This window comes from Wyeomyia smithii, chromosome 1 (genome assembly GCF_029784165.1).
Source record: "Wyeomyia smithii strain HCP4-BCI-WySm-NY-G18 chromosome 1, ASM2978416v1, whole genome shotgun sequence".
Classification (NCBI taxonomy): Eukaryota; Metazoa; Arthropoda; class Insecta; order Diptera; family Culicidae; genus Wyeomyia; species Wyeomyia smithii.
This window is the reverse complement of record NC_073694.1, coordinates 51370019-51392515: the sequence shown is the minus strand read 5'-3', so window position 1 is coordinate 51392515 and position 22497 is coordinate 51370019. Positions and strand designations below refer to the sequence as shown.

General features: G+C 41.1%; 1 protein-coding gene across 14 annotated transcripts in view; it reads right to left on the bottom strand.

The window, feature by feature from the left end:
- Nucleotides 1-11328, bottom strand: part of LOC129718154 (sodium-dependent neutral amino acid transporter B(0)AT3) — a 29159-nt gene extending 17831 nt beyond the window's left edge. For 6 of the 14 annotated variants that reach the window (XM_055668596.1, XM_055668595.1, XM_055668600.1 and 3 more), the window contains exon 1: nt 10846-11328. The gene's annotated coding sequence lies outside the window, so the exon portion shown is untranslated. The remainder of the gene's footprint in view (nt 1-10845) is intronic. The other 8 variants (XM_055668599.1, XM_055668598.1, XM_055668601.1 and 5 more) reach the window with 2 other exon arrangements.
- Between the last annotated feature and the right edge of the window lie 11169 nt (nt 11329-22497).

The following is a 22497-nucleotide window of genomic DNA, read 5'->3' as shown; positions in this document are numbered from 1 at the left end:
TACGTGGAAGTGGTCCCGCATGCATCTCGAGTGCTTACACAGGTTGAACAGCGCTACTCACATATCATCCTACATCCTCGGGAGACGGTTCCCCCTTCATACCGATCATCAGCTTCTACTGAGGATTTTCGAGTCCAAAAAGAGAATCCCGGTCTACATTACCAATCAACTCCAGTGGTAGGTACTATCGCTGCTGTCTTAAGATTTCTCCATTGAGTACGTTCAGACCGATAAATTCAACACACCGACAACGCTGACGTATTGTCCCGCCTCATTAACCAACACACCAAGCTTAATGAGGACGTTATCATTGAAATAGTACCAACCAACCGCCTCTCAGTTCAGCATGATTAAGAAAGTGACAGCATCCGACGAGTTTCTTAGAAAAGTTGATTGTTTTATCCACGATGGCAGGCCCAAATCAAGGTCAAAGATCAAAAGTTGGCTCAGTACTACGATCGTCAAGAAGCTCTGTCAGCATTATATTCGAGGACAGACTAGTAATTCTGACTATTTTTCGAAGGCGGTGTCTCACTCAACTCCATAAGGGCCACCCAAGCATACAACGAGTGAAGGCGATGACACACAGCTTCGTGTATTGGCCGGGGCTGGACAACGAGATCGTGAGCTTCGTCAATGGATGTAGTCACTGTTGATTCTAGCGTGGTCCCCACTAAGAGCGAAACCAGAGTCGTGACATCCGAAAACAGCTGTTTGCCAGCGGGTTCACACGGATTACGCGGACTCTGGATGAAGAGCGATATGTATTGATGATCCCAAGTTTCTTCCACGGTGAATGTCATGTGTTGCTTGAACGTTAGCTTTATGTCCAGCAGTACTTTCTATTCCTCGACACAGTTTTTGCATTGCAGTTGTAGTAGAAAGTCAGTGGACTAGGCTTCAAGGAGAATGTTATCATTAAACATTTGTCGGCATTCAATTGCATTCGGTTGTCCGTGCATCAGCCGCTAAATACCAATAACTTTAATTTTTGCAAACAGCTTTAGATCGTCAGCAGGTGACAATCGACGGCCTTGTAGCGTGTGTTGATCGACAAGTAACGGGTGACAACTAAAAATATGGATTTTTTTTTCTGCTGCTGTCAAAAAAAGGTGGATGAACTTAAAAAAAAAACTGATTCATTTCTCATGAAGATACATTTATTGTGAATTAACAAAAAATAGTGAACATTTGAAAAAAGTCCGTTACCAGCCTTTCGACGAAGCTTTCTCATGATGCCGGAACAAGAGCGTTGTACAGCCTTCAAGTTCGCTTTTCGAATGCATCTCTTGATTCTACCGATTAACCCTTTATAAGGCAGTGCACAATGGTCCAGAAACCGAATTTAGGGGGAAATTTGGGTCTAGAGCTCTATAGCAACATTTTAGAGAAAACTTTTTTCTACAAAGTTGTTACATATGATAAAGCGCTCATTTAAACATTATCAAAAATTAGGGTGACCAACATTTTCGATGCAATCTAGTATCTAACTTTTTTATCTTTGTAGATAGAAGAAAAATTTGTTTTACAATGTCATAGTTCCATTAATTTTAAGTAGCTTTGTAAAAAAAAGATTTTCTCTATCTTTGAAAACAACCGATTTATATTGAAAAAACATATTTTACGCTCTAACTTTTTTATTTCAAGTTTCATCTCAAAACTGCCTTTGAACGACTTTTAGAGCTTTTTAAGAGAAACAATTTGCAATGCTGACATCGTAAATAAAAAAAACATAAAAAATATCTCTTGGTCTCATTTTGAAGGGCATACCTGACTCTATAAATGGAGGAACTTTCAGAGATATGTTATTTTTTAAATTTGAGTAAATTCAATTTAAAAACAAGACGAAAATTTCAATAATTTTATACATTATGCATATAAAAGCACCCAGATTTATTTTTTGGTATTTTTTCTTATAACTAGACGTAATCACCTTTAATTTGACCCAAAAAGATCAAAAATCGATCAAGTAGTTCAAAAGTTATGAATTTTTTAAATAAAATACATCGAATATAGCCGTTTTTTATGGTCACCCTATTTCGGAGCTAGTCCCCTTAACAACCCAACGAAACAATATGGGTTTGATTATTTTCAACATAGATGCATCCCTGCTATTTCGAGCACAATTGAAGCATTTTGCGTGACCAACTTCGAAATAGGGTGACCATAAAAAATGACTGTGTTCGATGTATTTAATTTTAAAAAAATTCATAACTTTTGAACCAGTTGATCGATTTTCGATCTTTTTAGGTCAAATTAAAGGTAATTACGTCTGGTTATAAAAAAAAATACCATAATTCAAATCTGGGTGATTTTATATGCATAATGTATAAAATTATTGAAATTTTCGTCTTGTTTTTAAATTGAATTTACTCAAATTTAAAAAATAACATATCTCTGAAAGTTCCTCCATTTATAGAGTCAGGTATGCCCTTCAAAATGAGACCAAGAGATATTTTTATGTTTGTCCCAAAATGAATGACATACAAATGAGAAACGCATATTTTTTGATGAAAAATATTAATAACTTTGAGTAAAATTGAGATAGCTACGATGTCAGCATTGCAAATTGTTTCTCTTAAAAAGCTCTAAAAGTCGTTCAAAGGCAGTTTTGAGATGAAACTTGAAATAAAAAAGTTAGAGCGTAAAATATGTTTTTTCAATATAAATCGGTTGTTTTCAAAGATAGAGAAAATCTTTTTTTACAAAGTTACTTAAAATTAATGGAACTATGACATTGTAGAACAAATTTTTCTTCTATCTACAAAGATAAAAAAGTTAGATACTAGATTGCATCGAAAATGTTGGTCACCCTAATTTTTGATAATTTTTAAATGAGCGCTTTATCATATGTAACAACTTTGTAGAAGAAAGTTTTTCTTTAAAATGTTGCTATAGAGCTCTAGACACAAATTTCCCCCTAAATTTGGTTTCTGGACCATTGTGCAGATATTGCATATTGCTACCAACAAAATTTATTTTTTTCGCTGCACTAAGAATATTGTTTTTAAATTTGGCTTAACCAAAGACTTCTAAATGTGTTTTAGAACACTTCAGTTTTTTCTAGGACTGCTTGAAGTGTACAATATTGATTTTGGGATCATTTTTATGTGAACAAACCGCGATTTTAGACCGACTTTAGGAAATTTATTTTTATTTTGGTGAAAATCCAACAAATTGGTAAGTTTTCCACCAGGAACATTCTATTCAGGACCCACTGTATTAGACTATGCAGATTTTTCGTTAAAATACATGGTGTATTGGACGACAAATTTTTTCCTAAATTTTTTTTCTGGATACCACTTGAAAAATCCTTTACTTTGATCTTTTCCATGCAAAATAAATAAAGTCCTACTGTTACATTCTAATTACTATGATTTTCCATTTCTTATAATTTCAAAAAATCAAGCTTACAATGCAGCAGCAAAAAAATTGCTTCCATCGTTTTTGGGGTTAACGGGCAGTAGCAACTATATTGCCACGAATTTTTTCAATAGCGAATTTTCTAACAAAAGTACATTTGTGTTGTTCTTTCTGTAAGGAATACGTTTTATTAAAGTTTATGTCGATTCCTTGCTTAGTTTTCACGGCCTTATAAAGGGTTAACTGTTCGCAGTTCGTCGATTTCCAGTCATTTTTGCTCCGGAGGAACTTAAAATCCCAACGAAATCTTCGACTGGACGACAATGAGGTGGATTCGTAGGGTTGCGTATTTGGGGTACAAATGGAGTCGAGTGGTTGTTCAGAACCTTTTTGGTTTTTTTTTTATATACTGTGATATTTTCTCTGGCCAAAACACATACTTTTCATCTGTATGGTATTTTGGAGAAATGGAATCATAATGTTGTTCAAACATTTGTTCTGGTATATATTCTGATTGATAGCCAAACCACTAGGCTTGAACCATGATTTGACAAAAAGGAAAGAGTACTTTTCTGTTCACTACCCTGGCCGGTCTTACACAATCATCCTGGCGGATTATAGTTGAGGGCTGCAGGAAACCATATACAAAAGAAACCGGAAGATTTTCGCTTCCAAAATGGTTTACCATGAACTTTTTGTCAAAATTGTTGTGCAGTTCATAGCAAACCGTTCAATGCACTCGCGGAGTGCTCCTTGTTGCGCCACCATTTTGAATCGAACTAAGCATGCATGAACAAAACAAAACATACTGGCATGAAGAGGAAAGATGGAGCTTTCACATGCAGATTTTCATTTCTCTCTGAGCGTGTGGAGAAAAAGAGCCGCAAAAATCCAGATTTTTAGTTGTCACCCGTTCTGAAGTGCGGAGTACAGGAAACATCTGGGTAATATCACAATAGATAAAATGTCTCTGGTCGCAGTGATGAGTCCACACAGTAAAAAAAAAACCGTAAAAGGTCCTTTTGCAGCTAATATCATTGTCATACGTCACAAGAGTACCAAGGTGCCCAAATTCAACGACTACTTCATAGTATAAACAATTTTGAAGCTTGTGCTATCGGGCAGCGGGCTCTGATATTACCCATACAAAGATACAGTATAAAATTAAATATATACCCCTTAGTATAATTGAGTTAGTCGTAAATGAGCAATCAACTGAGTTAGACCTCTTATCTATCCGTATCCGAATTTCTATTGATCGTGGGGGATCTGTCCGTGGGCTAAGTCCTTGAGAAGTCGGTTCGAAGAGTGAGTCCGGGAAGCTTTGGGCCAACGGTGAAGATTGGTCAAGTTCTGAAAACAGGCGTCGTTTACAATAGATACCCCCATCTATCACAATCTCAATACCAAGACTCGACAAACTTCTACGTTCTCAACTAGTCATCATGTATTTTGTTTTGATAGAGTTAAACATGAGTCAAATTCGCTGCTTCTCTTAAAAGGCATTAATGCCGCTTCCACAGCTTTGCGATTGATACCGACGAAATCAATATTAAACCCAAAGCTAGAAAGTATGTGAGACTTAGGTAAAATGGTACTGCTTTTTTGGACGTCAGCTCTCCGTACTACATCTTCCAAGGCAATGTTAAACGCCAGGTTCGAGAGCCCGTCACCTTACTTCAGACCGTTCAACTCTACGTTCGGGTCCGAGACTACGCCCGCTATCCTGGCGCATGATGAAAAATCGTCGAGGGTGGCATGTGAATCAAGTTAATTAGTTTTGTTGGGAAACCGTGCTAAAACCTTATCTACCATAACTCGTTGCGCTTAACTGAATCGTATGCCGTCTTGAAGCCTATGAACAAATATGAGTCTGCAAGTTTACTTCTCTGAACTTGTCAAGGATTTGACGCAAGGTGAATATTTAGCCCGTTGTGGATCGCCCTTCCTGGATACCACACTAGTACTCTCCAACAAAGGCTTCTTGCAACGGCTCCAGTATACGAAACGGGATGTGGAAGAGAACCTTATATACAGCATTAAGAAATGATAACGGCTGCAATCGAGTTTGGCAAAATGAGTCCATTCAACTAGGTACCTACATAATTTGTACTTTTCCCCAACCTTCAAGATAAGCCGTTGTATTGCAAGCAACAGCTGTTTACTCCTAACTTTGAAAAGTTGGGTTGGGAGGTCCTCCTTTCCAGCTGTTTTGTGAAAACAACAACCAACCACTATTGACCATAATAGGAAAAGGAGAACTCCATCCTGAGGATATATTTTGATTGCCTGTCCTTTGAATATTACCTAATAAAAGGATGTGTTTTTCGAAATAGTCTGTAGTATGTGGATTATTATGCAGTGACTTTTGTAGCTTGGTGAACGAAAGCGATACGTTTATGGCAGTTTACGAAAATCAATCCTTTCCTCACCATTGTTGTAATGAGAGGACCTGAGGACTGAGCAGTACTATAATATAGAGCGAGATGATGCACAATACAATGATTTGAGGCAGTAGTTATCCGTAAATTCTTTAGCGGTCCTGAAGATAATTTCAAAACTCTAGAGGCTTTATCGACAGCAAACGAAATGTGAGGCTTGAAAGGGAGCTAGGAATAAAAAAGTACTCCCATGTCTTAAACTTAATTTATGCACTAATTTCAGTTCCTAGCAAGGCTCATTTGAAATGTTTGGTCTGTTTTTCGCGAAAATAAAATATTCGAGCATTTTGATAAAATAACATCCGCACGGTTTCCTTTGACACCAATCGGAAAAATAATTTAGCTGACGTTGAAGGAAGCAATAGTCTTCGATTGTGTGAACTTGAGGATGAAGTTTCTGGTCATTCGCGTAAGACAGCTATGGTCCTTTAAAAACTAAGTTCACGTTGGTAAAATAGAAGGAAGATAAGCGGACCTAAGTGATTTCCCTGCGGTGTTCGTAGCATCACAATGAGAAGATTTGAAATCCTCGATAGCAATATATAGACGGCGACCGGTGTAAGAGGTTCTCTTTAATCCCAAGCTTGTAAAGTCTTGCGATGGTTATGCGGTGGTCCAGTTTACGGGAGGCGGCTGTCAAATCGGTGGAAATAACAACCGTCTGGGTGTCTACTAGCAGTGATGCAGTGGAGCGATTGACTGTAAATTCATGTTGGTCAGTACAAGGCTTACAGTAAGCACAAAGCGAGGTGATGCCACGATAATTGTTCACAACGTGTTTGTTTCCTTTCTCGTGTACTGGGTACATGTAACCTAATTTTCAGCAGGACGGAAAATACCGAAAACGACAGATAGTTGGAAAACATTCCACTGAGGAGATACCATAGTTTCAATATGAGTTTTGAGAAACGCCGACGGAATCACGTCAGGTCCCTTGTCGAAGAAAGATTTGATTTTGCTGCAAGCCCTGGAAATCATCGTAGCTTCTAAATGAAAGTTGTTCAAAGTTTGCCCGGACAGTGAAAAATTACTGGCGGCACGCTCGACGTGATGATCGCTCAGTGTCACCTAGGTAAATACACTGGCGGATTTCTTGTAAAAAAGTTGACAGATGTCCTGTGGGATGTATGCCCTTTTTCTGTTGAATGCCATAGAGGAGTATATCGCAATTTCTCCTAACACAGCGAAAAACCTCGTAGTTATTGTCACACAAACATCAAAACAATGACGCACGCTAGCTTGGAGGGCAAATATCGGTCTCAACTAGATTAATAAAGAGAATATGTTATCGATACTATTTTTGGCACATTTTGCATGTTGTTGGATAAGTTCAACGATACACCGTGCCCCAGTGCTGAATCGAGAAAATTTCCAGCTCGAAAAGATCCTCGACCTGATCGGGAATTGAACCCGACATCACAACCGTGTGGGAGAGCTAGTCGACCAACATCGCTAACCCCAGAACCACGAGGACCATATAGTTATTGTCACACACCACACACAAATGTGTGAATCCAGCCAAGTCTCTTGAATGTAATAGAAAAGATCCGAGACGACTACGCAGAAATCACGTACAACGCTGTTCATACCGCCATGATATTTTGGCAATACACTTTGACCTCAGCTCTCCCAGCTGGTCCCGAGGTTAGGCCAGTCTAACAAGCCAGTCGTCGTAGGTTCGAGTCTCGGCTCGGGAGAAGACTGTTAGTGTCAGTAGGATCGTAGCGTAAGCCTCGCAATTGTCCTGTACACTAAACAGTTGGCTGCGAAGTCTGTGTATAATAAAAACAGAAGGTCGAGTTCCAAATTGGGATGTAGCACCAAGGCTTTGCTTTGCTTTTTACTTTGACCTCATGATGGCGGCTAGGTATCAGACATCGAGTATCAGACAAAGTGGTATCAGACATGCCTACCTTACGTTACCAAACAGATGAAGGCCTGTGTGACCTTTGCTGTATCTGAGAGCCGACGTCATTGTACTCGATCCATGGTTGCTCGTCGGTACTCTTGCAGGTTGCTGAGATCTCCTTACACTTGGTCGATCTATCGTGCACGTTGCGTGCCACAACGTCGCATTTCTATTGGGTCGTTATCCAGAACTAGTTTGACTTGGCTTCCGTGCGATATCCCTACGACATGTCCAGCCCACCGTAGCCTTCTGATTTTAGCCGTGTGGATTATAGTGGATTCCCCCAGCAACTGATGAAACTCGTGGTTCATTCGTCGTCCGATGAATCCCGCCTGGTACTGCCCCACGAATTCCTTAGCAATAAGTGATAGGCAGCGGCGTAAAAGTTGGGAGAGTACCTTCTGAGCAGCGCTTAGCAACGTGATTGCACGATAGTTGCTAAAATCCAGCCTGTCGCCTGTTTTGATCTCGTTTCTTTGGTTGGCGCTTTTTTCTTCGAAGGACCGTGTTCTGCCTGTTCCGCGCACGTTTATATCGTTCCACATTCGCACTCTACAGCATTTCCGCCCGTGCTGCATTCTTCTTCTCTACTAACTGTTTGCATTCGCCGTCAAACCAGTCGTTTTCGGTTCAGGGCGGCTGAACCTAATGCCGTGCTGCTTATGGCGGATCTGATGTTCCTCCATCGTATGCCATCTTCAAGAGAGCCTGCGTCAAGCTGCTCTTCCGTTGGTGGTACCGCTTCCAGCGGCTGCGCGAATCCCTAGGCAATTATGGGATCTCGTAGTTGTTCGACGCCGGTCGCGGCGTTCGACTTTGATGCGTGCTATAGAACGTTAAGTGCATGCTTACTGTAACTAGATTGCCGTCCAAAATATGACCCAGAGTGAAGCAAGCTCGTAAAATTCTGATGAGTTCGGCCATGATGGCCTTGTGCGATTTTCGCACGAAGGTTGGTAAAATGCCGTTCGGTCCTGATTGCTTTATAGGCTCAAAAGAGTTTAGTGCCCAGTCTGAGTCATATGGCTTCGTGCGTCTGAATCCGTGGTTTTGTAGCTCTTCGGAGTTTAAAATCCAGAGGTCATTACCGAGCCAGGGAAGTGGGTGTTCATAAGAACCTCCAGCGTCATATTGTAGTGACGGTCTGACGGTAGTGTCAGATTTTCGTTTTTTAATTGCTCGAGGCCATTCGTTTGATCTATGGACAGACCACTCGTATGATCTTTGAACATCGCTTTTTGCAGTCGCGTTACCTTATGCAGAGTCTGAAGGTTCTCGCAGAACCATGATCCTTTTTTGTACCACATCAATCATGTACCTAACACCAATGGTTTACCAGGAAATTACAAACAAAAAATTCAAAGCTATTTTTGACCTTGTTCATTAAACCAAATTGAGATCGACCGAACGGTAATCAAATGAAACCAAATAGAGTTCTATTCATTCGGTTTTGTCATAAACTTTGGAAAAAAAAACTTCTAGTAAAGATATAAATGCATCTTTAACATACGTGAATGAGATAAGATTAATTAGAAAGTCAATTATTACGTCTTGATTGCTTCGTGAAGATTTCAATCTATCTTAATTGATAGTCCATCAAATTCAATTTATTTAAAGAGAAAAATTGTTTTTTTATTACTTCTTAAATATTCAGTTGTTTAAAAACAAAAAATCCGAAAATGCATGAGTACTGAGTTCACTTTTACCAAAATAGCATTGTTGAGTCAATAAAATCACTATTTGGTAAACCAGTTACAGGCATTGCGTTTTCTGAATAAGTAATAAATTAGCATTATTATAATATAATAATAATGATATAATAATTTCTTCAATTTAATGGTCAATGATGTTAACCTTTGGTTAACAGGAGAGCAACAACCTTTCCGTTCAATTGAAATGCAAATAAGACAAACCAATCGGATGTCCGTCTGCAGTAAAAAGCCTCAATCGAAAACATAAGACGGGGTATCAGCGCCTTGTGCTAACAAAGTTGTGTAGTGTCATATTTAGTAAATCAATTCGCTGTATACCACTAAATGTTATAACTGATAAAATTTCACAAACTATAGAACTAACTACAGTTTAGTTCCACTTTCAAAAATCACTCATTTTTCAGCATGTGATTTTACCCCGTTAACTCCTACAATAGCTGTCGATTCCACTCAATGGCCCTTTAAAGGAAGAGTTAAAAGTCATCCAACGATTGTTTCTGTCAATATCAATTCCTGGGTAAAAAAGCCACCGTCAGACTTCCTTGTCGTCCGGAAGATAGAGCATCCCGAGAAGACGCAATCTTCCTCCGCCATTAGCCTGCTTGCAGGCGTTTATCCGGGTGAACGCCTCAGTAATACCGTCAATGTGTGCCCATTTGTTTACTACTTTACTACTCTTCGGGGCTACTGAACGCTGGTATCAATTTAGCATCGCCTTACTGCTGCGTCTCTGGTTTGCTGCTCGCAATTGGTGTGCTTTTGTGGCGCATAACTTTGGCACATTTTAACACAATTTGCGGGCAATAAATACCCCATCAACTCAGGCACGTGACAATTTTTTCACCTAATTGCGTTGATATTACCTGCTTGTGTCCGTATTAGGAAAGTTAACGAAATAATAACTAATGAGCATTAAAAAGTTCCACGGAAAACCAAAGTCGTATACAGAATAAAAAGATATAACAACATAAATTGGCCTAATCTCAAACACTGGTGCAGAACCGAAAACAGAGGATAACAAATTCCGTCGGTGCAAACAATACTTCAATAGAAAAATCTCCTCGACCAACTTTTCGCTTAAAGCAGCGGTTCTCAACCTTTTTTTGTTCGCGTACCCCTTGGCGATATTTTTCTTATCGATTGTACCCCCTGGCTTGGAATGTTCTCGCAGAGTGGGAGAGAGTAGTGGTAGATCATGTTGTGGTAGTCTAGTTCAGGTTTCAAATGGAACTTTGGTTTGTTTGATTGCTACATTCATATTTTAAAAAGCAAGATTGAACAACAAATGAAGTATTATAAAGAAGAATTGCTTTGTCCGCCATTACTAATTAATTTTTCGCGTACCCCCTGAAGGCTTTCGAGTACCCCCAGGGGTACGCGTACCCCAGGTTGAGAACCGCTGGCTTAGAGCATCCTTCACCAGAATGTTTAGCTGTTCCTTTCACCTTAAATGCTGCCCACACAGGAAGTTTTGCGTAAACTAACTACTTCACCCTTCAATCACAGCACATTGGCATTCCAACCAACAGAGAAAATTATCCGTGTGGTTCTTCTAGCCTACGCACGGACGAAATCCTTCCACTGTTTTTTTTTGCTACTCCGTTTGTTTTGCGCCTGGTATTATATAACACACAACACTATAGAATCACTCTACAGAATCAAATTTTCACTTCGCTCCTTGCTGCCTGGGAAGAAACCTAGCGGGTGGGTTAACTAACCACGGTTAGATAATTTCTTATCAGCCCCCGAACCGAACGGCACTCCTTTCACTTTAGATCACAGTAATCGAACGATAGCAAATAATGTTGATAACCGTGAAATATTCTGCCTCCAGCTGAGTAGAAACCCCGTGTTGATCGTCGTCGCCCTTCGGTAGGCAATATCCGATTGAATGAATGAAAGTTGCCAAATTCACCACTTGGTGCTTGCCAGCCTCGCGAGCGAAAGTGATACAACAGGTTCTCGCTCTATCTCTATAGTAGCTATAGTAGCGGCGTGGTGGCGTTTACTTTCAGGCGCTTTTGGTATGCAGTGCTAGGCAATGAGGAAAACGTCAAATGGGCTTCTCTGGAGCGGAAGATGCACACAGAGAGCGCAATAACTTGACAACGGCGGGAGAGCGCTTGTTGGCCTCACATGTCTGACAGTTTTTGAAAGACGAGGAAGCTTCCATTTCAAATGTTACAACTTTCGGAGACAAGAAGAGATAACGGTTTTCTTTCTTCGACTTTTGGAAAGATAAATCGACCTTGTAAAATGTTGTCTAAATTAACAGACTATCTGGTTAAGAACATTAAGGTTTTGAATAACGATTTGTGCTTAAGCTATAATAACATTCAGAAATAGTACTCGTAGACTCCTTCTGATCGATGCGAAGGCATTCCACCTTGATCGAGTGGGTTCAAAAATTCCATTGGAGAATGGATGGCCCCATCGACATCTTTGACAGTATCGATGGACTTAAATTTGATGCCACCGGAAGAATCAACTACTACTTTACCTTCACTGATTTCCAAAAAAAATGCGAAGGTTTTGACATACTTATCTCTCCAAAAAACTCTCATGTTTTGTTTCAAAGTGGCCTGAAAAAGTAAAATATTGTTATATCGTGGCGCTTTATATCAAAATATTTAGTTTACATATTTACAAAAGAAAAAATATTTCATGCATGCATAGATCTCATCAGCTGATGTTAATTTTGGAATAACGCGCGGCGTATGCCGAAAATCTCTACAAAGTACAACCGATACTCCTTCCATCGAGATATTGTTTTCTCTGAGGTCTTTCCTATAAGCCATTCATACCAAATTATCAACTCGCGCACTTTAAGCGTCTTAGCTTTTCTACTGGACTTGATTATGTTACAGTTCGATTTTGAAGTAGAATACTTCTCTCAGGAAATTCGGCTACATAGGGATGTGAAATGAAAATCTAAAACCGAAAAAAGTGAATAATATGTCCAATTTCAAATGCTAATAAATCGGCTAGTATTCGATTGATTTCCTTCGTTCTTGCAGCAATAGATTGAAAAATCTTCTAAGATTCTTCCCAAAATAAGATAACTGTAATATTATCATTCACACTATTGTACTATTGCAAATAGTCAAGCCTTGTCAAAACGAAAAATTCGACCTCTGATTGGTCGTTATATGCTTGCTTCCCAAGCACGGTCGACAGGATCATGTACCTTGCAATTGAAAACATGCTATTTGGCCTATATAAGAGCCTGTTTCAGCCGGAGCCGCTCATAATAGTTCTAGACACCGACAACAGCAGTCGTCCTTCCTTAGCAGCAGCACTAGCCCTGTGGTTGGTCACCACGTCTCAGGAGCAGCGCGGTTTTTCTCAGCGTGTGTCGCCAGACAGCCATTATTCCCCCCGTGTTGGGGCAGCATGAAGATTGCCATCAGGAAATCCAATTTTGAATATCAAAATGCCTTTTTCAAGGCAAATAAACATATCATTGAAAGTTAATAATTTTTTGTCAACGCAAGCAAGCATTCTGTGTTGCATCCTAGCAATTTAAACCTGTCGCACTCGTCGAATTTACTGAATGTAAAATAGATTCCACAGTGCATGTTGTCAGTGTATCTTAATTCCCCCAATGTTAGGGCAGCTCAAAGGTTGTAATTAGCAACCGATTTTAAACCGCAAAATGCTTTTTTGAAGGCAAATAAAAAAATAATTGAAGGTTAATAATTTTCTGGCATCAACACAAGCAGACATTCTGTGCGGGATGCAATCAAATTCTGTTGTGGTTGTCTAATTTTTACTTGAGTTAACCCCCCACTGTTGGGGCAGCGCAAAGGCTGTGATCAGCATAACCGATTTTGAATAACAAACTGCCCTGTTAGAACGCATTCACAAAAGCAGTTAGTTCGACTATGCAGAGCTAATATGAAGTCGATTCAATCAATCAGCATGAACAGAATTTCGTCGTCTCCCAGCTGCCAAGCTGCAACATGATGCAACACGCAACAGCGAGCAAACGTAATCGCTTGATGTTACAAGCCACAATACGGTTAGGGATAAATCGTTGCGTGTGTGAGAGCACGGTGTTTATTCGCTGGATACAAAAATCAAATGCGAATTGTGGAACAATTCGTCTGAAGAACATTACAAAATGGTAAAACTGAACAGAAAGGCGTGGCCTATTTCGTAGCACCCTTCGACTATAAAAGAGTGTTTCTGAGCAAACTAGCTACATTCATCAGTCGGATGGTGAGCTGCATGGACCGTCCACAACGTTGACAGCAGGTATCAGCACTCAGCAGTAACAGAGGATAGCAGCGGGTTGCGCCTGTGGCTGCCTTCAAATTAAACAAATCACTTGCCCTGTGGTTGGTCACCACGTCTCAGGCCTCTGCCAGGCTGACTTTCGTACGATAGCGGCGGTATTAGCGGTTGATGCATTTACCAACACTTACTCCAGTAAAGCCGTGTCTAATTTTCAATGTAAAAACACCTTTCTATTGTGTTGGTCGTGCGCATTAGACCTCTGCCAGGCTAAACGCGAAAAGCGGCGCGAACCGATTCGCCCGGCCGTAGGTTAATGTACAGTCGTAAGTAGAGCTGTGTAAAAGTATTCTACTTCAACATTGCGGTCGTGGCTTTGCACACAACCCTCCTGTGATTTTTTTCTACCAAGCAATGTTAAAAGGTAACTGTTAGGCAAAATGTACACTTCGTTCTTCTTCTAATAGTGTCACTGCAATTCTAGAGAACGCAACAACAAGAGCTATTTCACCCTGACCTCTTATTTCCGCCAAAATCAGCGTGATAAGAAAACTTTTCCTGTATCTCCAGAAGCATCTAGGAAAACAACACCTTCTTGTTTTGTTGTTATATGATCCATGATCAATCGATACGCATTTTTCTTATCTTGATTAAGAAGCTTTCGTTTTTCTACGATACGATTTTCCTTCGTATTTAACCTACTGCAAATACGAACTGCGCGTCTCTTATCGGTGATAGCAAACCAAGTTGCGCCATAATTCGTTGATCATAGCCACATACTTGTCCTCAGGAATAATTGAAGCCTGGTAAAAAATGTGATAAACATCATTGCTATATTCGGGTTTTAGAGAGTATGTCTTTACCATCTACAGCCTTTCTAAATTTTCCCACCACGTTTTTGGGTTCGATTTGCTTAATTGACCTCAATTCTGCATCTCGTAAACTGTCATATCAGTGGTGGTATCCTTTCAACAGTCCTAATTTTGGGCATGCCTCTCAAAAAGTCGGGCATACACCTTGGTTCACTGTTCTCAACTTCACGAAAGACCTTGGTCCTCGAACTGAATAAAGAAGCATTTCTAAAAAATTATCAACACGAAATAAATAGAATCTGAGTTCCAAATTGATTTTATTCTTACCTCCGAAAATAGCACTCGGCATTGTTGGGATAAACCGTGTACGCTCGATCCAGGGCATTCACTTCAAAAAATGTCATCTATGAATGGGTTATCCGACTATTCTTCTCGTAAATATTTTTCTCGAAGTACAATATTGTGGTATAACTCAAAGAATGCAGTTAACGTCGTTTTCGCTGGATGATCGATGATCCATGAGGCGCATTTTGGTGCAAAATAAACTCTATGACCATTTTTAATTGCACACTAATTTCGTGAATTGGGAATTAGAATAACCAAACTGCTTCATTGCTGCTAACGTATCTCCCCAGCTGATACTGCATTGCTTCTTTCTTCGTTCAAATATTTGCAAATATATTTTATCGATTTCACATTCACACTGTTTCAATATCCTATGCAGATTTGTCCACTTAATGTTATTATTGAGGCAACGTCATAATGTAAAACAAGCAGATCTTGCTACTCTACTGGAAATTCAAATTCCAAATTCAAACAATACTTCAGCAGAAGTAAATGCACGTATCACCGGAAACATAGTCTCATTAAATCCAAACGCTATGTTCGTAGAAGAGTAGAAATCCTTAGAGCACGCGGTGGGACACGAATATGAAGTAATGATAGCAGTCTGGGACAGTTTACTTCATTGTTCAGAAGCTTAGCGACAAATGTTGCTTGCTGAATCTTCCGCCGCCGAGCTAGGGTGTCAAGATTGATAAGTTTGCACCGATCACTGTATGGGTCACGCCATAAAAAATTTCGTTAAGCAATTCGGACAAATCTCCTTTGAACTCTTTCAATTCGTAAACTCCAGTTCAGCTTGGCTAATTTGGTTATAAACCCCAGCTGTCGATTAGCCTTAGCAATGACGGCCGATCGATGACTAGCAAAGGAGAGTTTTTTCATCTATTGTCACACCCAAGTCGTTCATCTCTTCAACCCTGTTGAGCACGACTCCATCGATGTGGCAGTTGAACATTACGAGCTGCGAGTTCCGATGAAATGTCATTGGGGGCCATCCACATACCACGTGGACAGATTTTTAACGATCCTGTCTGATCCTGTCTCCACCCCATAATACTCCCCGGGACGACCGCTAAGTGTTGCTTCGGGAGCGGCTTTTATGCTTTGAGCAACTTCCTGTCTCTATAAGTCTCTTAGCTAATTAGCTAACTAACCTGGAGACTGGCCGTTAGCTAACACTGGCGTGTTGGTGGTCAACCTGTCGCCTGCTTTGCAGCTCTAGGACTATTTGAGAGGCGGCTGCACAAACCGCCCTCCAGATGTTCGAGTCTTCACACATTCTATGAACTAGGTTGTCCGGAGTAGTGTCTGGCCCGCTCATAACCATCATGGACATACGAAGAAGACATGCTCAGCAGTCTCTTCCCCATGACCCGACAGAATCTGTGTCAGGTGGAAGTTTACTGTGGTAATTGGGACGCACTTCTGACCCTCCTCCGTGTTGTAAACAAGTACTCGGTTCTGGAAGTAGTTTTCCAGAATCTTGTACAGCGACACCGGTACATGGATGCACCTGAGCGCAAGCGCTATGGAGTCCCAACTGGCGCTATTGAACGCATTCTTCACGTCAAGCGTGACGATTGCGCAATAGCGTATGCCCCTTCTCTTGCGCTGGAGTGCTACCTCCGCCGTCTTGGTGACGGAGAGGATAGCATCCAGCGTGGACCTGCCCTTCCGGAAACCGAACTGGTTACTTGCCAGACCGTTTACACCCTCCGTGTACCTTACCAGTCTGTTGAGGATAATCCTCTCAAGCACCTTGCCCGCAGTGTCCAGCAGGCAGATAGGCCTGTATGCCGATGGGTCCCCTGGCGGTTTCCCGGCTTTCGGCAGTAAGACCAAACTCTGCCGCTTCCACCTGTCCAGGCACCTCTGCATGACTGCCCGAAACAGCCCGGGGGCCGTTTTCATCGCCAGCCTGATTGCCAGGTTAGGGATTCCATCCGTCCCGGTGCCTTGCTCACCTTTAGGGAGTTGGCGATCACGATGAGTTCCTCGTTCGTAACTAGCGAACCTATACATTAGAGAAATGACAAGACACTCACCGTTAAGGCAACTGTCAACATCAAAACGGATAACGGCAATGCAAATTTATACAGCTCGCCCGTTTTGATGTTGACAGTTGCCTTAACGGTGAGTGTCTTGTCATTTCTCTAATGTATAGGTTCGCTATTCGTAACCCTTACCTCTCCCTCGATTTCGACACGGCTGTCGTCGCTCACGGACGTGAGACTCGACTGCCGGAGGCCAAGGACTAGGCTCGTGGCGTGGAAAGAGTCCCCCGATGATACGCTCCTCTTCAGTCTGCCCTTACACACGCTGCTCTGGCATCCTCATGGGCAGCACACATCCAGCGCGTGCGAGGTCTTCCTCGTAGTCGTCGGCTTCTATCCGGTTCTCTGCTTAATAATACACGCAAAAGTTGGATGGTGCGAAACCGGTACAAAATTGTGCGTTTTTAGCGCAATTGTTGATGTAATTCGGAACCAGTACAATGATTGCGTGTTGGGCATAACGCAAGTAATGCTCTAGCGTTTCTCCAATGTATTTGGCAGCTCCGAACTACTACACCTAAACAGTTTCAACTGGTATCAAGCAGCATTGCAAAGCGAGCGAGAAGCAAAACCATTCTCCTCCTTTCTGCTTGAGGACGAGACATATGCTACGCTTTTCAAGTCTTTCGAGATACTTCTTCTTCTTCATGCATTCATAGCAGCAAGCACGCACCGACAGTATGAGTGAGAGACTAACAACACTGGTATCAAGTATGTACAGCAGGGGTGTCTCGCTCATTTCGCGAAGCAACGAGATATCGCCTTGCGCGTCGCACAGTGGTCGGAAAGGGCTGGAATCAGGGCGAAATTAATAACTACTAAGGGTTGCCTCCCAGATGAACGATGTCTTCTCGAAAGTTGATCCTGAAACTACTGGCCAACTTTTGGTGATGGCTATGTAGTTCGAAATTTCACCACTAGGGGGGCGCTATCGCTAACTTCTCAAGAAAGCAAAATAAAAGGATAATGTCTAAAGAAAGTTTGTAGAGAACAGTATTCTGAGGAACTCTTCCTTGGACATGAAGTTAGTACCTGATGTATTTTTTGAGAAATTTAGCAATTATTCTAAAAAAACATGATTTACGGCTACTTATAGCCAGTGCTGATAAAAGTCATTTTCCCCAGCAAAATTCTTCGAAAATTACAGCCAATCATTTTCAATTTTCGCTTTCAACGATCGCAGCACTCTTTCAGATACACTAGATTTTTGTCCTAGTAACGTGCTGTTATACTCAGATGAAATAGATCGCGCGCATCGTTCACGGTTACGGAATGAAATTTGACGACAAATCCAACCAAATGATCTTCACTTCAAAGCGAAAAAGAAAAACAAACAGTCCACTCAACCAAAATGAACCTTACCGAAACACTTTTTCACTGACACTGACCGATGCCTTGACAATCTTCGTTAACTGATAAACTGATTTTGTTGTATTGCTTCCATCGCATGAAATATAATGAGGTGTTTCGACAGTTCACTTCCATGCAAAAAGCGGGAAGGGAGAACTCTGAAAGGATTGTAAAAAAATAACGTTTATGGATGCTTCTTTTCACTTTCACTCAAGAGTGTCAACAAATATCAACCCTGCTTATAGCATGCTTAAGAAAAAAACCCGAAAAATCTCGAATTTCACGTTCCAGGTATATCAAACCAAGTTAAGGTATGCGTAACGGCTATTAATATTTAGGTAGTTTGAATTTTAATTTTATGAGTAGCGTTCTAAGCTAACATTGCTTGCTAAAAAATGGCCGCTTGCGCGTCGCACGCTCGTTTTTGTTTTTGATATTGTGAACGTTTCGGCGAAAATTGCCCAGAAAACTTTTTTGCTCCTGTCTCTATGAGCACGATGGAACATTTTAGTCTTTGAATGAGCGCGGGTATCGGCGGAGATACCATTTAAAACTATACATAAAGTTGGAATGCCAAGTATTTCATTATACCTACTTTGTGGAGGGCTTGTTTCCATGAAACGGCTTTAAAAAGGATATCTGAATGTGTTAGAATGCTAGAGTAAGGCTATATAACCATTTCGACACTATTATAACATTCATTACTACTTCTGAATTCTGTAATAAATCACCTGGGCCAAAAACGTGAAAATAGAGAAGCCGTGAGTGAACAAGAAGCCCACTTTCTCAACTATGTTAAATGTATGACAACATTAATAATCCAAACATTCTGATGATTTTTCACTAGCTTAAACCCTGCAGAAATAATTCCCGAAGAGGGCTTGCTCGATGCATTAAGTTGAAAAATTGACTTTTTTCCGACTATATGCAGTTCCAGACCACTGTGCGTCGCAATCCGAACCGAAAGAGAAGCGAAAGAGCAACTTGCAAATTGTGTGTGAAGTGTCTATAGTCTTGTCGCACATACATGGGAATTCTACGAGCGAGAGAGAAATTTCTCTCGTCGCTTGAGAAAAAAGCGCGTGCAGTCACTAATACACTCGACGTGAGAAATGAAGTGTCGGTATATGATACATATTCTGATTCCATTCCATGTCAATGTATTCGCAGTACAACTGTTGCGTTATTGGTTTCACAAATTTATTGTGCGATTTCTGTGCAACATTTGTGCGAATCGGGAAGACACAATGATTGTATAAGACTTCAACTTTTGCGTGTATCTTCGCCTGTCGCTCATCAACCATCCGTGCTACGTGGCCAGCCCACTGTAACCTGCCGTGTTTCATCAGCTTGATAACATCAGCGTGTTTGTTTATTTCGTACAGCTCGTGATTCATGCGCCTGCGCAACACCCCATTTGCCTCCGAGTTTTGATCGCAGGATTCTACGCTCGAAAACCCCAAGCGCCTGTTGATCGGCCTCCTTCCACGTCCACGATTCATGTCCGTAGAGCGTCCTATGAAGCACAAAAATCGTACGTATCTACGGGCTACGGGACCTAAGCTGGCTCGCAATCCGTAATAAACCCTATTCGCTGCCGCAATCCTTCTCTTCACCTCGCGGCTCACCTTGTTGTCACATGTCACGAGAGTACCAAGATAAACTAATTCGTCGACCACTTCGGAAAGTAACTCTATACATCTCCACCGCAAAACCAACATCCGCAGAACTACCACGCTCTCTGCCAGCCACCATGTACTTCGTATTGGCAGTGTTAATGGGGAGTTCAATTCTCGCATAAAGGCCTCCTCAACTGCTCTACGGTTAACAGCAATTATATCAATGTCGTCCGCGATGATGGTGTCGCTTCTCTGCACACCTGCCCTTGAATATGTTGAACAGCAAGTTCGAGAGCACGTCACCTTGCTTCAGACCATCAAACTTCACAAACGCGTCCGAAAATTCGCCCACTGCTCTGACGCATGATGCAGAACCGTCAAGCGGCGCACGTAATAGTTTAATTAGTTTTGTTGGAAAACCATGTTCACGCATTATTTCCCACAGCTCGTTGCGTTTCACTGTATCGTACGCCGCCGATGATGTGTCTGCAAGTTGTGTTCTGGCATATGAGTCCTTGAAAATACCAACATTGGAGAATATTCAAGCCTTTTTTCCTTTTTAGCAAGCTTTCCAGAAAATGGAAGTTGCCACTGTCGAACAACGATTTCTGGTTCCTAAGCGTCATCCTGGTTCCGGTAACATCAATATTGGGAGGTTTGTAAACGTTTTCTCCAGTTTTATACAGCTTCCCCGAAGCCGTTAGTCGTTGTCTTGAGTTTGAAAATGGCATCGAGAATCACTCGAGTGTCTGTAAAATCATCTTATTTATTCAAAAAGTTTCCATAATGCAAGACAAACTTTCTTTTCAATTAGAATCCTTTCTTTCTTCAGGGTAATATGTGCGAAGGTTTAAATAAACTTAAGAGTGTTAACTTACTACTATTTCTATTCGAGATTGGACAAAGAATAATCAAATTTTTCACTCTGCTGTCAAGGATAACTTTTCTCTTGGTGCCTTGATAGAGAATCTTCCTCTTTAAACAACCAGTACCTTTGAGATCTGAAGGGCAGCAAAATGAGCCGTCTGGGACAATCAGGGGTTTCTGGCGCTTCATCGTCCGACTCTTCAGATATATTTTCTTCATCGTGTGGTAACTGTTAAGCAGTATCGAAAGGTTGTTGTTCTCTAGCCATTGGTAGTGGTGGAAGTATTTCTTAGACTTCTTCATGTGCAGCAGGGTGAGCTTCAGGAATTTCCAGGATATCTAAATCAATTACGTTGGATTCACGTTGAAGTCCAAATTCGTCGAGGAAAACAGTAAGTGGTGATTTGATGCAGGATTGTACTTCTGCTACAATCTGCCTTCGCAAGTCACCGATTTCGGTTTTCAATGCGTCCGCAGCAACAACGATTGGCAACAATTTCTGTATTTTAAGATGAACCCCGAAATTTATTAGTCTTACGAGCAGTTAATCCTGCGAATTCCAGTCTTTGCCAAGGATGATAACGTCGTCGATAAACGGACGAACTCCAAGAATGTCCGCGATGAGACTGTCGATTATTCGTGGAAACGGTTGAAACGCGCCTGGCATGGACTTGACTCCAGCAGTAAGGCGGTTAAAGCGAAACATATCTCTGTGCGTGTTGATCGTCAAAAGCTATTTTGATTCTTCGGCTATTTCGAACTGCATGTAGACATCGGATAGATTGATGACACTGAATACTAGACTTCCTGCCAGTTGTGCGACGATTTTCTGTGGAACTGGAAATGGGTAGTTGTTGACATCCAAAGCGTCATTTGATCCAGTCTCTGCCGTCCGGTTTCTTAACGATTGGGGCTTCTCATTCCAAGAAATCGACAGATGTAATTACTTCTAGACTTTGGAGCCGGTTGAGTTCTGCATCTAACAGATCTTCTTGGACAGAAAACAAGCTTGCTTCCAGGTTTGAGATAAAGTTGAATCCTGGTCCTGTTGCACAATCCCAGGGTTTCGTTGAAAACGTCACTGTGCTTCAAATTCAACTGCTTGATCTCCCGTGAGACGCCTATTTTGGATAGCGACAAAACTTGGTTGCAGATGGAACCGACCAGAGGTTGAAAAGGTCAATCTATTAGATTCGGGTTGCGAAGTATGATGAACTCAAACGTTTTTACTAAAGAACATATATTTCTATTCGAGTTTGGACAAAGAATAATCAAATTTTCCACTCTGATACTAAGAACAACTTCTTTCTGCTTGCCTTGATGGAATACAAAGGTTACCCCTCTCCCTGCCTATGACTACCTCCTTTGCAAAAGAAGCTCGAATACCAAGTTTGGTGAAAATCGGTTGAGGCATTCAAAAGTTGGAATTATACAAATGTTGGAAGTTACATACAAACAGACTTACAAAACTTATCTTTTATATGAACAGATCAGATAGATTGATTCATCAAGTAAATGAAGTTGTGCGACAGTTAAAGTCGATGAATTGAAGTAAAATGCAGTCATTTCTGCTACTGTTTATACTACTGACTGCGAATGCAGTTGAAATCGATTGGAGCAAAGTGCGTTCTATCGCAGAATTCGAGAACTGGGATGGATCAAAGAAGAATTCGGAACTATTGCGTAATATACAACCAAATCCCAGGATAATCAATGGTATGGAAGCCAAAGTCGGACAGTTTCCATTCCATGTGTTGTTATTACCCATAGTGGGGTTTAATCTAGCATT